The sequence below is a fragment of the Aulonocara stuartgranti genome (genome assembly GCF_965226115.1).
Source record: "Aulonocara stuartgranti genome assembly, chromosome: 6".
In the NCBI taxonomy this organism is placed as follows: Eukaryota; Metazoa; Chordata; class Actinopteri; order Cichliformes; family Cichlidae; genus Aulonocara; species Aulonocara stuartgranti.
The window spans coordinates 2,030,030-2,049,786 of record NC_138944.1 but is presented as its reverse complement, the minus strand read 5'-3'; the positions used below and the strand labels follow the sequence as shown (position 1 = coordinate 2,049,786).

Below are 19,757 nucleotides of genomic sequence, written 5' to 3'. Positions count from 1 at the left end.
TTAAAACTGATGCAGAGCTGCTGAGATTTAATTCTGATGCATCAGAGATGCAGTCGAAAGCTTTCAGAACAGCATAAATAAACGCCGAGCTACCCAGTTATGTCTGAGGAGCTATTAATTCTTATACATGCAGTTCTGATTAGAGGGAAATATAAACGGATTTCATTTCATATTGTGGCCTGATCAGGAGGAGAGCGGCACCTTCAGCAGAGTTCTGACAAAAACCAAACCAAGAAGTCACTGCGACGATGTTTACTATAATAATAGTCAGCACTAGCTGGGTAGCCAAATGTATTTCTTAGACTTAGATGTGGAATGCTGTTGTTAAAGATAATCACGATTTTCCATCAGTGTAAGAAAAGAAGCAGAGAGAGTGAGCGATGTAACAAACCAAAGTAGATCTTTGATTAGCATCTTCAGCACTAACAGCCCAGAGACTGTGTATAAAAGATGGACAGAACCACCATGACTTTGATTATGGTTTCTGTAATCCATCAGGTTGGTTAGCATTCATAAACTGAATGTGTGCATCACACAGACACCTGTCTACTAAAGCAACAGATTTGGATAGCACAGACTTTGACAGTCTGCAGCTCAGAGCGCTCTAAAATGGGCCAACACTGCAAACCAAAGTGATCCAAGAGGGTTAGCAAAGTGAATTAGCAGGGAGCTGCTACAGCTCATGCACAGCACTGCTAATTTTAGGCCTTGTCCTCCTCCTGTTACTACTGCATTTCAAACGAATCCGTTCTCAGAAGCCTAAATAATAATTTTCTCCCACACATGAGTGCTTTATTAAGACTTGTGTCTTCCAGCACTAACTTTCATGTGCCACCTTTCTTCTTGCTTTGTTGTAGCTCCTCCATGAAACCAACACTTACTGCACTGACTCTCTTTCACGACACATTACAATAGCCAATCAGATGTGTCCCCATAATAGAGTATAAACTGTTTAAACTAGTGCTTTCCTAGCAGCACCCCTACGTTACATCTGTCCTTTTTACTACAAGTAAATGTTTACTTTTTAGTTCCTCATTCAATGTCATTGAGTGAAATAAATCACTGTCTTAGATTTTCCCCAGTCAGTCCTGTAACATACAGGACACTGGTCACGTCAAAGTGTCCCTATAGTGGTCCATGTGGTGAAATAGATCCAGTGCAGCTTCTTTAATGGTATTGATGTTTATCTTTGTGCTCCTGGCATCAATTATAAAAACCATCTGACTCCAGTCCAGCGGTTCTTCCACTGCCTGGCTAACATAGTTGGCTTCGTCACTTCCCCATAAGGTCTCATGTGCATCGTGTCCCCGCAGAAAACACAGCTTTCTACATTTCTGCTTCTAGTTCCACCAGTTTATTGATTTGCATGTATCATAGAAGTTTATGATAGCCAGCTTTTCCACAACCACCTCCCACCCCACCTTCCCTGTCCCGTCTCATTGCCACATACCCACTCATGATTAAATTTAAACAGGGTGTTAGCCGTGACTCCTGCATACATATTAAATGAACCACTTGAAGTACCGACCAATGACAATCAAGTGTGTTGTGTTCCAGTGTAGGATTAACAATATTGTTAATACAATTAACACCTTCTTTGAATTCCCCTCACCTCACCCGTCTGCTAAGAAGGGTCAGGTAGGTAGAAGTCATGGATTTGTATGCTGTCCGTCTTGGACTTGAAATTAGCATTCATGTCTCCTGCTATGAAGGTCACTATCCTTCTTTTCTCTTTCAGCAGCTTAAAGCAGCTTTCATGGCACTTGCAGTTGCAGTTGTTTGTCCTTCCCCACACCCCTTTCTCCTGTCCAGCCATCCAGACAACCTCAGCACAGCCTTGCTGCACTGAATCCTGGCAGCCAACATTGTGCTGACCTCCAGAGTTACAGGATTTGGGTTTGTGTTCGTGTCATCCAGCACATCTTGTTCATATTCTCTTGCCTTTCACGAGCTAGCAGTGTGCACAAATGCCCTGCAACTAAAGCACCTTTGTGGTGAACAGACTTCGTCACAATGAACCTTTTAAATCTCTCAAAAAGGTTATTTTGGAGTTTTCTCCCTCAGCACTGTTTCTGTATATTTCTTTCTTGGGCCTTTTTGTTATTCCTTTTGCACCCTTGCCAGTTTTCACAGCCTCTGGTTTTCAACCAGCTCCATCATGCTAATGCTAACGGGCACTCCTGTAATCACCCCTTTACTGCCACTGGGTCTCTGTACTCTAGCTTTCACAGCTCTTCAGATTTTGTCTTTTTACACACTTGTAATATTTCCTGCCTTTTCCACCTGGGTATCTGTGTTACACCCAATCAGCAGGTTTCCATCCACTAACACACTAGCATGCTTGTGTTGTGAGTCGTTTTCTTTATTCCACCATCACTCTCAAATATCACCACCACGTGAAGGGAATTCATCGTAGACCTCGTTACCTCACCCTCACAGTCTTCCATGTGAGCCTCTGTCCTCCTCCTCTCACCAGGCCTAAGACCTCCTTTCACCATCTGCTGCCTTTCATTTCCTTCCCCCTCTTCCTCAATCAGATCTGTGTTTTTGCATCCATCCTCATCAACATCTCTCTCCACCACGTAGCATATTACTACCAGACTGTTCGCCGACACTTCCACGTTAAACTCCTTACTCAGCTCACCGAATGCCAAGTTCACACTTCACAATCCAAAGTCTGTTAATCCTTTCAAACAAACTCTCACAAAAATCTCTCTTTTATACTTTACCCTTAGCAGTATGATCATCCTTGTATCAGTTAACATGGGAATCTATGGGGCCTTAGGTGTGAAGCCAGCCCCAAGAGGCCATTAGAGGAACTGCATGTTTTGGCTCTTGACACATGGCTGCAGCTTTGGTACAACATGATCGACAGCTGTGAGCATGACCAAGAAAAAATGAAAAAGGAAGGATTAAGCTTTTAATGAAACAAACAAGAATCAGATGGAAACAAAAGTAAATGGCCAATAAAATAAAAGGTAAAGACTCTATTATTGCAGGGGCTTTATCCTACAATATAATTAAGTGGTTTTTGCAATAAAAATAACATTTTAGGATAATTGTGCATTCTCATGCATCACTGATAATGGTGTGTTGGATCAAATATTGTCATTGAAACAGAACACAAATTAATTCTGTGATGAGGCTCTGCAGTGTGGAGCCACATTAGGCCAACACTCCTCTCCGAGACCACCAAGCCAATTCCAAATTACTTTCCTCCATGGCCATGGATCAAAAAGAAGCATATCAGCTACACAAATAGTTTTGATTGCACAATTTAAAAGAAGAAGAAGAAGAAGTTGGGATGGAAGTCATAAATGTGGAAGTAAATGCCAGCAAAATGCCAAGTCAATCAGCATGTGAAGTGATGCTTTGCTTTTTCTTGCATGCTAGCAGTGAGAACATTGTGACAGGAAGGTGATTATTTTCAAATTAAAACGGGCGAACAACATCTCATTTAAAATTCATTTCACACATTGTAGCATGCAGGGAAACACCAATATGCATCTACAGTCTGATCACTGTAATAAGAAAAATGAGTGCAATTCCGTAAAAATAACATCTGACTCAATGTTTGCAGCCACTTTTTATAGTGTGTATGCAATTAAGATACAATTACCTTGAGGTATTTGTTCACTGCATGAGAAAAGGATCTGGTGCCGGATCACGACATGTTTAACTGAAACGACCTCGTCGTTTTTCTGAGAAGCCGTTGATACGACTTAGTGCACTTTAACTTAGCATCAAAGTCCTGTTAGCATAAATGTGATTAGTCTGTACCATTAAAACTTCATCCAGATAACATGATGACAAAGTTCAGCTTGTGATGAACGGCTGTTCTGGTAACGCGCTCTAGAAATCTTTGGAAAAGGAAAAATGCCCAGGACAATTTGATTTCTTCTTTTTACACATAAAAAAATGTGAAAACTACATTTGTGTGCTTTCTGTTGGGTCTTTTTTTATTCGTAGGTGTTTAAACTTCAGCTTACTACCTGCATTTAGAAAAATAACCATTTATCAGTCAATATCAAATTTATTTCTATAGCACACAAAAGCACACAGGGAGGTAATAACTTATTCAAAGTTAGGGGCATGACTTCCAAAAATAATAACTTTGTTATGGTGAGAATATTCAGTGTTAACAGCCTTTAACATCGTGTAGACAGTCAAACAGAGGCTGCAGTGAGACAGGGAGATCCCGTTTCAAGGGGAAGTAAATTTGGATGTCATCAGCATAACAATGAAAGGGGATGTTGTATTCCCTGAAAATAGATCCCAAAGGCAGCATGTTTAAGGAGAACAGAGTTGGACCCAAAACAGCCCCCTGTGGAACACCACAACAGGAAGAGTATTTCTCATTAGCTACAGAGAAAGACCTCTCTCATAAATATGATTTAAACCATGATAAAACTGAGCCTTTAAGACCAACAATGTGTTCAAGTCTCAATAAAAGTATTTTATGATCAACTGTGTCAAAGGCTGCAGTCAAATCTAAAAGGACTAAAACAACCGAACAACCTGAGTCGACGGTTAAAGAAGATCATTAGAAACTCTTAAAAGTGCCGTCTCAGCACAGTGACGAGATTTAAAACCAGACTGGAAAACCTCACAGACGTGGGTCTAAAAAGGCGTGAAGGTGCTTGAAAGCAACTTTTTCCAAAATGTTAGACATAAACCATGTTTATTGATAAACACGCTTCAAACCTCATATATTCATATAATAATTGTAACATATTTGTGGCTTTTACTCAGCTTCCCCTTTTATAAACTCTGTGGAGTTGCTGAACACGCACAGTGGACTGTTTGTTCCCATATCACAGAACGATGCCATTAAAACGCATCTGCTGGTGTGTGTAAAAGCAGGCAATGTTCCTGTATTTATGGAGACGACTCATATTTTGTGCCTGGACAATAGTTACAAGCCATGTGACTATAAACGTAATTGTGTCCCGCTTGTAATTCACGTGGGAAAATTCAGGTGCTTTCTTGCTTTCGGTGCCAAAAGGACGTCTCTAAATCTACTGTAAATAACTGAAATGAATACATCTTTAATGTTATTGCTGTGCGAATGGCGAGATGGGAGCACTTTATTCCACTGATGGTGGCGATATAAGTAAGTACTCATATGTGAATACATTTCATTCAAGTCTGAAGTGGCGCACGCGACTTCATTTGCCGTTCATCGCCTCTTTAACGGCGTGCGCTGCTATTAAAACACACACACACAGATGCTGCGTTCCAATCATTTTATATGCGTGCACAAAGAGGGATCTCCCCACGGCCTGCTGCTCTGCAGAGCTGCTCTAGTGTATCTGATGGGATAATCTGCGTGTTGTGCTGCGGCCCATGTGAGGGAGGGATTACATATTTATTTGGGGAGTTTTCATCCCGCCTTTACCATCTGTCACCAGTAGTGTGGCCGTGGGACATTTACCACAGCTTTATAGTGGAATGATAGGATAAGAGTGGGTGAGTGGGAGAGATTGTGCACGGGTGGTTGTGTGTGACTCAGAGAGAAAGGGAGGAAGTAACCACCTGCACATTCAGAAGCACCAAAATCCCCCGTGTCATCTAAAAAAAGCAAAAGTTGGGGGCTTTTCAGTGAAGTCCAGCAGCAGCACTGGGACTTTTTCCCATGCTCTGAAGGGCGGTCTCCTCATAGTTCCTCTTTTAGTCCCAGGGTGATTAAGAGCCAACTCAGTGCTGATGTCATAATCCACGTCCTGTCACATACATTACAGCTGCAACCTGATGGGTGGTCAGTTCACTTGGCCAGTGTGTGTGTGTGTGTTACACTGCATTTGATTCATGAGTTGAGATCCTGAAATAGTCAGCTTATAGTTCAGTAATCAACCTGAGACTGACCTCAGGAGGATCAGCACAGACCTGCCCCCCTCTACATCAACAGTGACCGTGTGCAGAGGGTCCCAGCCTGCAGACTCCTGAGCACTTTCACCTCTCGTGACCAATCCTGGACTGCAAACACCTCAGTGGTCACCAAGCAGGCGTAGTAGCAGCTTCACTTCCTGGGAGAATAACCTGGGTCAAAAGCTGCAGGTGACCTTTTACCGCTCCTCCACAGAGAGCGTGCTGACACATCGTATCACGGTTTGGTGCAGGAGCTGCACTGAAGCAGAGAGGAGGAGGCAGCAGGTCATCGGCACGGCTCAGGCGATCGTCGGCTGCTCTCCGGCCTCCCTGCAGGACTCAGTCGCCTCACGTTTCCTCACTATAAAGGACCCATCACGTCCTGCCTCTGACAGGGATGTGCACAAAAAGACTCACAAACACTCGCACTACCACCTCCTCTTCCTCTGCCCGCACGGCCAAGTGCATGTATTTAGCAGTTTTTAAATATAGTACTTTTTAAAAGCTCTGCATACTTTCACACAGGAAATATTTTTCTGACCGTTTCCTTATTTGCATATCTGACGGTACAAAATCAACATTTACTTCAGCTTTTACAACCAAAAACTGCAGCACACAAATACTGGATTTGCTCTCCTCAAGTATTTTTATTTGTTTTGGTCATTTGTTTGATGCACTTGCCTTTTTCTTGTGTTCCTGATGTTCATGTTCTCCTGATGTGTGTCTTTGTCTCTGTCTGCTCCGTTTTTTGTTTTGCTGTATCTGCAAGAAATTTATTTATTTATAAATCCAAAACAATGAGCTGAAAAATCCTAAAATGCTCTGCATGCCAATATGTCTGATATTTTAATGTTAACATATTAAGCTGCAGATTGATTCATAGTCATTCTTGTCTGTAAGTCTGAAGCTGGGGACATAACTGTTTCCCACCTGAGGACATGATGCCTGCAGTTCCTCTCACACAGCATCTCTCTGTACGTGTCTCCGCTCATATTCAGTCCTGACCAACAGCTTCCCCGTGGGTCCAATGTGCAGCTTGGTTTCCTGTAAGGACGAGCTGCAGGAAAGCAATAAATAAATAAATACCATAAGACTGCTGGAACAGCCAAAAACCAAGTGCATCGCTCAGGGATTTGTACTGGTGTATCAACACTTTGTCTTAATGAGACAACAACAACAGCAAAGTTCTTCCTGGTTTTCAGAGTTTCTCTGATTTCAGACTTAATGAAATGTGTCTGTATTTCATTAACTGCTCTTTCACATGTTGTGTGTAATTACCTGCTGAATGGTGATTACATTAATCAGTTGTTGAATATCAGGAAGAAGTCCATTTCATTAATTTTTCTATTATCACTTTAAAGAAACAGTTTTTTTCCTGCTACAAATGTGCAGTGTCTTTGTTCTCCACACGGCCTCCTTCTGTTAATATTAAGCAGGAACTTTATGTCTCTGCTGCACATTTTCAAGATGGCTTGAATCAAAATGTGTTAATTCTCTGGCTTGTTTTTGTCTTAGAGAAGGAAATCGTTGGATTCAGGACACAGAAACTTTTTTTAAGATTCAAACTTTCCTTTGACAGAGCTTATCATCAGGGTTGGATCAGGTGACCCTGAAGCATCCTTTAGTTATGCTGCTAAAAGCTCAGGCTCCTCTGGGACTTCTTCTTCTCTGCTCACCTCTTTTCACTGCTTCACTGCTGCATGACATTAAATTGTATCTTCTCAGCTTCATAGTCTGAATTTCGTCTTGTCTCCCTGTGCTCTCCTTGCACTCCTCTCTCTCCCATCACCCCGAGGCTGTCCCTTCCCGAGTCGGCTTCTGCGAAAGTTTCTTCCTGTTAAAAGAGAGTTCCTTCCTTGTCATGGTGCCTTGGTTTGGGGCCAGGGTTTCTCTAGTTTGGATAAGTCTTTCTATCCTATATTGTTTGCTTGTAGTCTTGCCTTTAGTTCTTAGTTTAGCTCTTTGACTATGTTAGTTGTTAGGTTGTGTATTTTCTGCTTCCTGGTGTTTCTCTGTCTGTTTCACTTTGATAGCCCTTCATCCCGTGTGTGTTTTGTTCACTTTTGCTTCCCCTGTCTCCTGTCACCCGTGTGCATATATTGTCCGAGTCTTTGTCCCCGTGTGTTCCATCGTCCTGTGTTTCAGCCTAGTTCATGAGTTCCTGGTTGAGTTCTGTCTATGTGAGTTTTCAGTCGTGACACCTACGCCTTCCTACCATTGCCTGGCTCTTTGCAGTCGTCTGCATCGTATGTTACACTAAAAGCCCCTCCAGGTGACTGTTGCTTGATTTGGTGTAAATCAAAATAAGCTGAACTGATCTGCATGCTGAACATTGCAGTGGTTTTTCATTTCCACCTTTTATTGTTTTCTGTAACTAAAGATAATTCACAGGTAGAATCATGTAACTGGTTATTTGGTTGTGTAATGATAATAATAATAATTTTTAAATAAATGTCTCTTCTTCTTCCTTGTTTGTAATCACAGAGATGCTCTTTGATTAGGACTGGCATGTAATTTAAGTCACGCTCAGACCTCACCGGCGAGGGCTGGCCCGGTGCGTGGCCCCTTCAGAAGAAACAGGCCCCCAGATTGTGTTTTTAATGACTCGGGTGTATGTTTGGAGCTTCAGCTTTAAAACTAAATGCCGTAATAATACCTCTGGTTTGCAGCTGTTACTGAAGCTCGATTTATCTAAATGATAAAAAAAATAAAGTATTCTGGTTTATTTCCAGTATTATGCAGAGAGTTTTGCTTTTGCTTTTTTGCCTTGCATACTCGTCTTGCTTGTACTGTGACAACAGGGAAACAGAAAGGCGCTCATGACCCAGCTGTTCTGGGAAAATTTGTATAATAGCAAAGAGAAAGCCGCAGTAAAGTTCTTAACCAGCCTGCAGGGTTTCTTTACTCATTTATCTTTATTGTAATGCAGTTGAATGACTCATGAAATTGTTAATATTAAAAACCACACAGTGAAGAATCTTTAAAAGAATTCTGGCTTTCATTTTTGTTATTGCAGAAATTTTCTATAATTATTGGTTTTGTCGCCGGGCTAAAGACTTCCAGCTGCTCAAATTTAACGTCTAGAGGAATATCAGATCATAAATTCAGTTCTGAGAACTCAAGCGCTGACTCAGTACCCAGGCTGGGCTCGGTCCATGTTTTAGTTTGTTCTCTGTAAATTCTGTGTATTCATTGGCCGTAGCATCTCGTTTCATTACCACAGGTCCAAACACAGAGTGCGCGCTGGTATCGTTTGCTCGCAACATTAACAGCCTGTAAATTGGTCTCATTTGTTTTAAATAATCTTACTTTACATTTGTTTCAAATAATTTTTACAGCAATACTATTAGTGTTATTACTAGCAATAATATGAGCTCAAACAAAATTCAGTGAGAATCCGTATGATTCGCTGCACCCGTCATAATGTTATACCTGCTCAGTGATTGTAATCATAATTGTTATTAATATTAATACTGTGAATTATTAAGTATTTTTTTAAATGCTGTCATTATTGAATCTTGTTGTAAACCTGTGGTGCTCACACAGGCGGCAGCTGCAATATGCTAACAAATTAGCATGTCAGCATCGATGCTAGCTCTTGGCTTGATTGTTCTGGTGAGGCTGTCAACACTGTGCATACTCAGAATTATAAAAGGAGAAGTTGAGCAATGCTTTTATTAAAACAGGAACTCCTTGAAACAAATTGTAGCTTTATGCATATTTTTAATAAGTTCACAAATAATCACAGCTATGATTTGCAGCTTATTATCGCTCACACTGCTGCTACATATATACTGCAGCTGTGTTCAGAAACCCACCCAAGCACATTTTAATATGACTAAATTATCAGTGCATAGCTATAACCTCCAAATCTCCCTCTCATCTTCAGCATGTATGTTTTCAGCATTGCTTACTTTCTAAAAAGGATTGTTTTTCATGTGCTGTTAATTAAATCTTCTTTCCCACTCCCTGTGAATCCTCCACAGGTCATATTTGAAACCTGAGCATGTTTTCCTCAGACTCACTGTAGCACATCCACTTTCGTTTTTGACTTTGAGATTCTTCTCTACCCTCAAGCTTCCAAATCTTGCCTGGATCCTGTGACTCCTCTTTCCATCCAGGCTCAGGCAAAGCGAGATATCTTCATGCGTTTTTCTTTCTTCCTGGAAAGAAAGTGATACTCAGGTCTGAGCTGTGGGAACAAGAAGAAAACATGGCCTTAAAAAAAGGAGCTCAATCTGCTTATCTCTGTTATGGTCCCACATGAGAAGAGGAACAGATTAGCCCCAGGTAATATCTTTGGTGGCCTCTCCAGTGTCTAATTAAAAGGCTATCGTTTTAGTGAGTACATATAAAGCAGTGATTGAGGTGATTTTCCCTCAGAGCTGTGTCTGCTCTGTGGGACGGTCACAACACTTTCAACAACTCTGTTTTCTTTTGATCTGATTTCTGCTCAGCCCAGCTGCTGGAGGATCTAAAGAGCAGGAGAAAAGCCTAGAGAGAGCATACTTACGCAGGTTATAAATGTGGCAAATGAGAGGAATGATAAAGCGGGAGCAACGTAAATGGATAAAAGAAAGCCCCCGTAATCTGTCTCAGTGTCAGGAAGTATAATTTTCCAAACATGACATGAGCCAGCGAATGCCAAGAGGGATACACTGTGCTGATTCACAAAGGGTATGGTTTGGGAAACCACAAAACCAGCAGGCGCACTGATTGATGGCGCCGAAAATCCATGCAAACGGATTCATATGTTTCCTTATGCGGCAGCTGCCCCGTATTAATCTAATGTAATTAACAATAAACACCCCGTCATGATCGGAATTGCAATTTAAAAGTCTCGGGGATCTGCTCTGCGAGGAATTACAACCACATGTCCTCCTGCCTGTGAGCGAGCTGCAGGGAACACAGAGATTGCTCATGAAGTCTTATCATCTTGTTTTTCAGGGGAGGAGCTTTAGCCTTAGTAGAGAAATGAGATAGACTGGTGCATCACATGTTGCCTTTCCGTTTTTTACTTTCATGCAGAATATCTGGCTACTGGGAGAAAGGGCAACCCTCACATCGGGAAATTCCAGCTTTCTCTATGTCACTCAGTCCAGGAAGTCAAATATGAAGCGTGCGATCTGCACAGATGTTCTGAAAGACTCAGTTTTAACACGGAATAAGGAGGCATTCCAGCGTTACCGATCTTCCTGACTCCAGCAGTCAAGCCTTTTTCCTTTAATTTGTCAGATGTCCATAAGTAGTACTGTACAAAACAAGTTATATTGTATTAAATTAAATTACCGGATTATTAATAATTCAGCTCTTTTGACAGCTTCAGCAATGCCCCACTGAAATCCATCACTCCTCACCAGCACATTCTGGGGCAGCGTTATCAGGCAAAGTATTTTCAGATCCTCGGCACCTGAGACAATAAGGCATTTCTCTGCAACCATCCAGCCCAAGGCCGAGCAGCTCTGAGAGATATTAAAGCAGAGTGACAGATCTAATTATCACCTCCCCACTTCTTCTGCTCCAACTCTGATGAAAAGTACTACATTACAGCAGACACCCTATGCCCTCAAACTAACTTTCACCTTTGTTAATAACTAAGAGTGTAGTTATCTGGAATACCTGCTGAGGGCATGTCTCAGAATAGAGAGAAAGAGATTTGCAACAAGGCTGAATTTATGAAAGGAAGACTGTCATTATTCCAGCTCTTGCTGCAGTGACTGTGCAAATGCCCCCTATCTCTCACCTTTCCCCCCCGTCTGCTTTCGCATTTCTCATTTTGTCTTTTCACAGAGATCTAGACGGTGTCACAGCTCTGTGAAGTTTCCACTCCTCTCTTTTATCGTATCCTGTTCCTGAACGCTCTAAGGGCTCCGCTGATATCCCATATGAGACTGCGCTGAATGGGAGGTTTTGTTTGCACACACGTGCTGTGCAGCAGACAATGCCGGCTGCAGGAGAGCCACTCTGCTGACCTCTCTGCTTCTTGGCATCTGCTGCCAGATTCCCTTTCAGTCCTGTACAAATCACTTAGAAAGAGGCAGCGAGCTCTGTTTTGCTGGCAGGATGTTATGGTGCACAGCTCGCACCACTAAACTGCTGTTTTGTTTTGTTGTCTCCCCACACCGCTACTGTTGATGGAAACTGTGTCGAGCTGGGCTAATGGGCTGTGGGTGTGTTTGTGTGTGTCCCCGTGCACTTACATATGCATTCCCGGTAAGAAATGCGCAATTCCTTTCGAGTAGTGGTTGCCGTGGAAACCTTGGTCAGGTCTGGTCTCCAGCTGCCATTAAACAGTGAAGCGTGCTGGGACATGTGGCAATGGGGGCTGGTTAATCATCAGCCACTATATCAGATCTGTGGCCACGTTAGTGCTGATGGTTGCACCACGAACACTTTATTAAAAAAAAGAAATACATTTGCTTCAGATGTCAGAATTAAAATGGTGCCCAGTGCAAATGTACTGTAGTTGGCGTGCAGGGTGCCACACACCATCACCTAAATGCTTAACTAAATAAGAAACTATTAATGATTTTAACAATGATTTAAAAAACCCTGTTATGAATAGTCAAAATTTACTCCTATAACAAAAAGTTTCTTCTAAACCGGCAGTTTTCAAGTGACCACGTGAGGTCACTGGATAGTTGATGGATGGATGGATGGATGGATGGATGGATGATTGAAGGATGATGGATGGATGGATGGATGGATGGATGGATGGATGGATGGATGGATGGATGATATATGATAGATGAAGGATGGATGATTGATGGATGGATGGATGGATGGATGGATGGATGGATGGATGGATGATATATGGATAGCTGATGGATGGATGGATGGATGGATGATTGATGGATGGATGGATGGACAGTGTTGGGGAGTAACGGAATACATGTACCGCCGTTACGTATTTAAAATACAAAATATGAGTAACTGTATTCCGTTACAGTTACCGTTTAAAAAGGTGGTATTCAGAATACAGTTACTTTGTTGAAATAAATGGATTACACTGCGGTACTTCCCTGTTTCATTTTGTCGCGGGTCAGGACTGTTTGGGTTTTGTTTGACAGCTACGTTCTGTTGTTCCAGGCGGCAGCGTTACGGTTGCCATGGTTACAGGGTAATGCTCTCGCTCTGCGTGTTTCCTGGGTGAGAGAGCGCCTTTTTGTTGTTGCTGTTGTGCTAAGCTAATAGGCAGAATGCAGAATGTAGCATCATGGACAGTGTAGTCCGTGCTGCAGGGAGAATGGACTGCCATACTCGTTATGGATCTGTGAGCGCGAGGAGGGAGAAAAAGGGGAGTGGAAAGGTACGAGTTGTCATCGAGGAAAAACGGGAGCTGGAAGCATGTAAATATAATAATAACCACTTCAGCCAAGAAGAGTGCCTGACGAGCCCAGTTGTAAGTAAGCTATTAAGACTCGACTGTACACCGTGTTCGTGTTTTCCTCCGAAACAATAAGTTCCGTTAGAGCAGCCTTTCAACGCCTCTCTCTGTCTCTCCCAAGAAAAATTGACCCAGACAACAAAGTAAAGCTATTTTTCGGCTACGAGCCGACACGGAACCAACGTATTAGTCAGAGGTCCCTTTACTACGGTTCGGAGTCGCGGACCTTCAGTAATAGTAATAAATCACACAGCAATAGTACATTCATGTTGTTGTAAACAGCATGATAATATATTAAGTAATCCAAAGTATTCAGAATACGTTACTGTCATTGAGTAACGTAACGGAATACGTTACAGAATACATTTTGGGGCATGTATTCTGTATTCTGTAATGGAATACATTTTAAAAGTAACCTTCCCAACACTGTGGATAGTTGATGGATGGATGATGGATGGATGATGGATGGATGGATTTTGGTGAAGGTTAAAGTTAGATCACGCTCTGCTTGGCCTCACTTCTGCTGTAAAAATCAGTTATTAAACTAAAAGGTTTTGTGGTCTTTGTGCCTTTTGGAGCATTTTTAATGAAACTATTGAGAAATAATGTCTCCTGCTGTGTGCTGCTGCCTGTGCTTCAGGAAAAGTTCTGGTATTTTAATAGACTAATAAGTACATTTGTGTGTTTGCATGGTATCCCTACACTTTAAAACAGCACCAGTCCCCAGTGCACTTACACACAGTTAATCTAACTACAGCAGGTAGCTTGAGCCAACTATGCTGAAGAACGTGAATACATGCAGAGCTTGTGCATGTATTCGTGCTATCTCTTCATGTCAGTTTGACTGCACGAGGTTCAGATCAGGGGCTGTATTCACAAACATTCAGGGATCTCTTGCAGAGTTCTCCTAATGTAGACATATAAACTATAAACATTTATAGAAAGGAGTCCTCACTTAAGAGTGATTTAGGAAGCTCTCAGAGTAACTCTGAGCAAGAAGTGAACAAAACCTTTTACCTCAGCGAGGCGATGCGGCTGACCCGATTAACAAGAATACATTTTTGCCAGTTTTCAAGTAATTCAGCCTCGTAATCACATTCATTTCTGGCATCATTGCATTGGATGGGAGATGTAAGCGTATCTTTAATGAGATCGGCTACAAACATTATCCCCGCACCATCTAATCTGCTGTTTCATTAACTCACTGTCATTCGGAGGTATTTCCTCTACCTTTTGTCTCTCCACTATTTTCTCCTGCTTAATAAAGCAAAGGAAACTCTTAAGCCTCTAAAAAGGCACTCCTTCCTACTGATAGCAGTTTTTCCACAATCTAGTATAAACTTCAAATGTTAATTCTTATAAAACATCATAAATCTAAAGCTGCATACACAACACAAATAGTTTGCTTTGACGTGGCAACCAGAGACCACGCAAAGTTGATAGCATTCTGCAGTTTCAAGCAACTACACCTGAAATATCCACCAGCAACAGGAAGTGGGCGGGGCCCAAGATAAACTTTTCTCAACTTCCAGGTGAGCGACTGAAGCAGTTACCCATGCGACTGAAAAGTACAAGTGATAGACATTTGACCTGGTAGTAAATACATTAAAAAGTTACCTAGGCCGGACCGGAGCAAACGACCAGCCGTCAGCTTTGACCAGTGAATCATTTCCAGTCTGCTTAAGACTTTTTTCCAGATTCTGCCCCAAGCAGCAGCTCTTTGTAATGGGAAGCTTTAAGAATGTGGCCCCAGGGCTCTGAGCGGGCCACACCATCTGTCACAGGACTCCTCGTTCTTTGTAACTCGGGCTGGATGTTTGAATTTGATACAACCTCCAAACAAATGAACACCCACAAACAACGTCTATATGCATGCCAGTCTGTTAATAACAGACACAGCAGTACAATCAATGAAGCCCTTTGTTGGGGAGCTATGACCTTTCCACAGCTGTCCTTGAATTTCACATGTGAGGCTTCCACAATGTATTCAATATCATATGTAGATTTTATACAGGCATTGGTAGATACCTGTCAAATAGCTCTCAGCAGGTTGTAGTTCTCCCGACTCTTTTTGGCTAGAACTTGGACGTTGGAGTCCTTCCTGTATTTATTGTAAGGAAGTCCTTAGTACATAAACCAGAAATCCTTTAATTTCTGGTTAATGTACGCAGAAAGAAGGCGAAAAGCAAGAAACTAGAGAAAGAGACCTTAATTCGGGTCCATCCTGCTCTTGATTATCTCAGCAGTGTGTTTCGGTGTAGCTAAAGTCATAATGATGCTGCTCTTTACATATTTTTCTGTTTTTGTTATGAGAGAAACAAACAAATTCAATCGAGGCTTTTTTTTCACTCCATTTAATCCTGTTGAGGTGCAGAGTAAAAAATAACAAACCTTTATTTTATATCTACCATTTCTTCAAGAAACAATAACCAAAAAGCATATTAGTCAGTGTGGACATCTTACATTTAAAAGGGGTGATCATCTGAACATTTGAAGCAACAAACATAATGCCACAAAGCAGCTGTTACGCATCCAAAGCTGAAATATGGGCATCACCATATGTTGTATCCCATTCTGAAATCTCAAGTTTTGGTAGCCATAAAACATCTAGGATTATTACACCAAACCTGATGAGATCTGGATCTGGTTTAGAAATGAAGGGTGTTGGTTTCTGGTCTTTTGTCCTCTAAATGGGACCAGAATTAACCAGTTCAGTATCTTGTTATATTAAATAAAACCTGAAACTAGCAAGAGAGAGCATAAACATATGTGATAAGTGTTTACTGAGGCGTCAAATCAAGTGAGAGATTGGGTTGTTTTCTCATGAATTTACATCTAATTGTACTTTTTTTGGCAACCAGAGGAGCTGCCCCCTGCTGGTCATAAGACAGAATGCAGGTTTAAAACGCTTTAATTTTAAACCATCTGTGGTATTAATGTTCATAAACAATGTCATTGGTGGCTTCTGAAGATGCTGACTCTGCACTTCTAAAAGTGAAAACATCCAGCACAGAATCAGGAACACATGAAGACGAGTAATCCATCCAAGTACCCGTTTTCTTGTTTCACTTTAGAATCATCCTGTTTCTGAGTTATTTAAAAAACAGACCAAACCTAAACAGAACAGAAGTGTTAATAAGGCCCGAAGAATTCATGAGGTTCACATGAAACATGCCTCTCATCAGATAGGCCGTAAATATCAGCTGTAGCTGTACGCACACACCCATCTGATGCCGACTAAAGTGCAGCGAACCGTGAATCGCCACATAGTCCAAGTTATGTAATGCAAGTTTATGTACAGACTCTCAAAGATGCACCTCGACCCTGTTGCAGACAGGACTGTGGGCCAAAGGAGGCTTTCTTTCTAAAGGTTAAGGCTGACAGAGCAGTGACTGCAGGAAGAAAGAGTTACTGTACAAAGGAAGGATGTTCTAGCAATGCATTCGTGTACAGCAGCGGTGTCAAACAAGGTGAGGAAGTGCACTTTTCTGCAGGCCTTTCCTCTGGTGTGTATCTGCGAGGTTACACGAAGCGCTGGTCTGACGTTTCTTCCTGAAACTCATCTGGCCAACTTCCAGTCGCCGCTCTTTTCACAGCCATGTCCCTTGCGTGACAAATAGCTGTTATACCTTAGCGCGATGATGTCATCCCTTGGGACTTTTAAAACTCAGCAGACTTGTGGGTGTTACTTTTATTGCTGGGTTTGCAGGGATACTTGTAAGATAGAGGAAATGTGTTTTCTCTTAACTTGCTGTCCTGAGCCACAGACACCACTTATCTGAGTGAAATACAGTCATTTTCTGTCCCCTGATCTGTTTTATAACTATCGATTTAGCTCAGAGATTTTTTTTTTCTCTGTTGAAAGAAGTCTTTCTTTAGCTGAGTTCTTCTTTAAAATCCAGATTTTTGCAATTGTCAGCAGAGGTGATACTTGAAACCAAATGTGGTTGGCCTCTCATTGTGCTGCGAATACTCTCCAGCAACTGTCTTTACCTCAAATGTGCACACCATGTGTGCGTCTCCAGCATCTCATTTAGAAAACTAAACCTTGAGGTTGAGGTCCTGATTTTATTTTGATGAACCGCCCAGGCAGGCCTTAGTATTTGTTATGGTTACGTGGTAGTAATCATTAAAAATGATGGGGAAACGGGGACATGTAAATATTATTACCTGCGTGATTTAGAGAGTAATCTTTAAACATAAACAACAACGTACAGCATTTTGCTGACAGTTGTTTAATGCTCAGCGAGCCAAAAGGATCATCTGTGTCATGTCTTTGCAACTTACTGGGAAAAAGTTGGTTTAAAAGTTGTTGTTTTTTTCTTGATAAAATTATAGATTTTTCACAAAGAACAGTGTCAAATAAATGCTGCTTACAAACTCCAGCGATGTTTTAACACAGTTCATTTACATATAAACTGTTATGTGTTTAAAAAGTGTTTCTTCTAACTCAGGCTGGAAATGAGTTTTCCTCCACTGTCCTTAATTCTGACATCGAGCTTGAGCATTTAAAAGGAGAATAAATCTTTATATTTAATTAAACTGCAAATCCACAATGATAATTGTGACATTAAGCATAGCGAGTGCTTAATATTTCACTCGTGCTATACAGCTAGTAGGCTACCTGAATGCATCACTTAATGTAATTTAATATTTCACAGAGAAATAAAATGTTTTAATTAATGTTTAACATGATGGAAATTCACTGATTCTGTACTGGTGTAAAGGAAGTAAACACTCTTCTGGTTCTTTTGATTAATACCAAACTTCACGTTTCCTCTGAACGGTTTCTGAGCTCAGCCTCTGAGAGGGTGAAAAAGAGCAGAGCAACGACTCCCCCAAATCAAAGGGGACCAGTTAAGGTGGTCTGGGCTTCTGACTAGAGTGCCTCCTGGATATCTGAGTGAGGGGTTTTGGACATGTCACACCCAGGACAGGAGAGATTACAACTCTCGACTGACCTGCAAACACCTTGTTGTTCCTCCAGAAGAGCAGGCAGAAGAGGCTGGGAGCGGGAAGGTCTAAGCATCTCTCCCTACACTGCCTCCCGTGTGACCCAGGCATAGACATGCAATAGAAAATGGATGGACAGGCAGCGTGTTTGAGTTAATCAGGGCCAAATGATTTTGATGAAGAATGCAAACAGCTGATACCGGTGGTCTGTGTACTAAAGGTGTTGTTGGAGCTTGGACTGTGGTTATTTCCACCTTAGAAGCTTCCTCGATTTCAGTCTGTAACAGCTCTGCAAATACGAGGCCAAACCGAGCAGCCTCGAGCTCTGTGGATCAGAAGGCTGGCTGAAGTCTTCACTGCCGTGCTAAAAATGGCAAATGGTTGTCTTTTAATTACAGATACAGCCGCCTCCGGGGTGGAAAGTGTTAATGAACAAAATCCAAGATACCCTTGAATGATGAATTCCTGGCATTCACCTATTAGACTCCGGTTCATATATCTCATTTCTCTCACCCTGTCCTGCCATTATCTAAACGCCTGCAGCTTCAGGCCCAGAGTAAACACTGAGTCTGGGACTGAGGGCTGCGAGGTCACCGTGGATAGGTGATGACAGCTGAAGTCAGAGGACTGACTCTTGAGGGGTCACCCAGTCTGTCTGCCAGGGGCCTGAGGCACATAAGGAAGCATGGAAGGTGAAAGACTGAGTGCTGAGAGTAAAGAATGTGGCCACTTGCTCTGTGAGCCTCTGGACCCAAACTTAGCCTCAGACGTGTATTGCTTTCTTATTTTTAAACTATGAAATGTGGAACGATAGGCCATAGGCTACTCCTCTTATCTAGTTCATTTATTTAATTACTAAACCTGTCAGACAGTAACATCTTGCAGTGCATGGCCTAATATGGTGAATTAAGAGTGGAGATTATATCATTTAATAGGAAGGCACGGCACACCCTCTTAGAGGTTGGGACTGCAAACTTTATCACAGATTTAGCCAAAGAACATATGCTGCATAACTTACTACACACCAATCAGGCATAACATTGTGACCACCTGCCTAGTACTGTGTTGGCCCCCGTTTTGTTGCCATAACAGTCCTGACCCATCAAAGCATGGACGAGACCCCTGAAGGTGTGCCGTGGTATCTGCAACAAGATGTTACCAACGGATCCTTCAAGTCCCCTAAATTGTGAGGTGAGGCCAGCACATCCCAGCACATCCCACAGATGCTCGATTGGACTGAACTCATTGCTGTGCTCCTCAAACCATTCCTGAACCATTATCCTGCTGAACGAGGCCACAGCCATCAGGGAGTACCGTTTCCATGAAGGAGCCTACATGGTCTGGAACAATGCCTAGGTAGATGGTACGTGTCATTGTAACGCCCACATGTGTGGCAGGACCCAAGGTTTCCCAGCAGAACATTGCGTAACACAACTTCCCCAATCATCGTTAGAAATCCAGACTTCCTGCACTTCTGCTAAACATTGTTACTCAATGTATTGAAGTCTCTCCAAAATTCCTAAACATGAATAGAAACTTCTGTTCTTTA

At 42.0% G+C, this 19,757-nt stretch overlaps 1 protein-coding gene across 5 annotated transcripts in view; it reads left to right on the top strand.

The window, feature by feature from the left end:
- Positions 1–19,757, top strand: part of neurl1aa (neuralized E3 ubiquitin protein ligase 1Aa) — a 148,923-nt gene that overhangs the window by 87,940 nt on the left and 41,226 nt on the right. The window contains exon 1 of one of the 5 annotated variants that reach the window (XM_082537954.1): positions 13,134–13,270. The exons of 3 other annotated variants lie outside the window; for them this stretch is intronic. The gene's annotated coding sequence lies outside the window, so the exon portion shown is untranslated. Of the gene's footprint in view, positions 1–13,133; positions 13,271–19,757 lie in introns of those variants that run through there. One more of the 5 variants, XM_082537957.1, reaches the window with a different exon arrangement.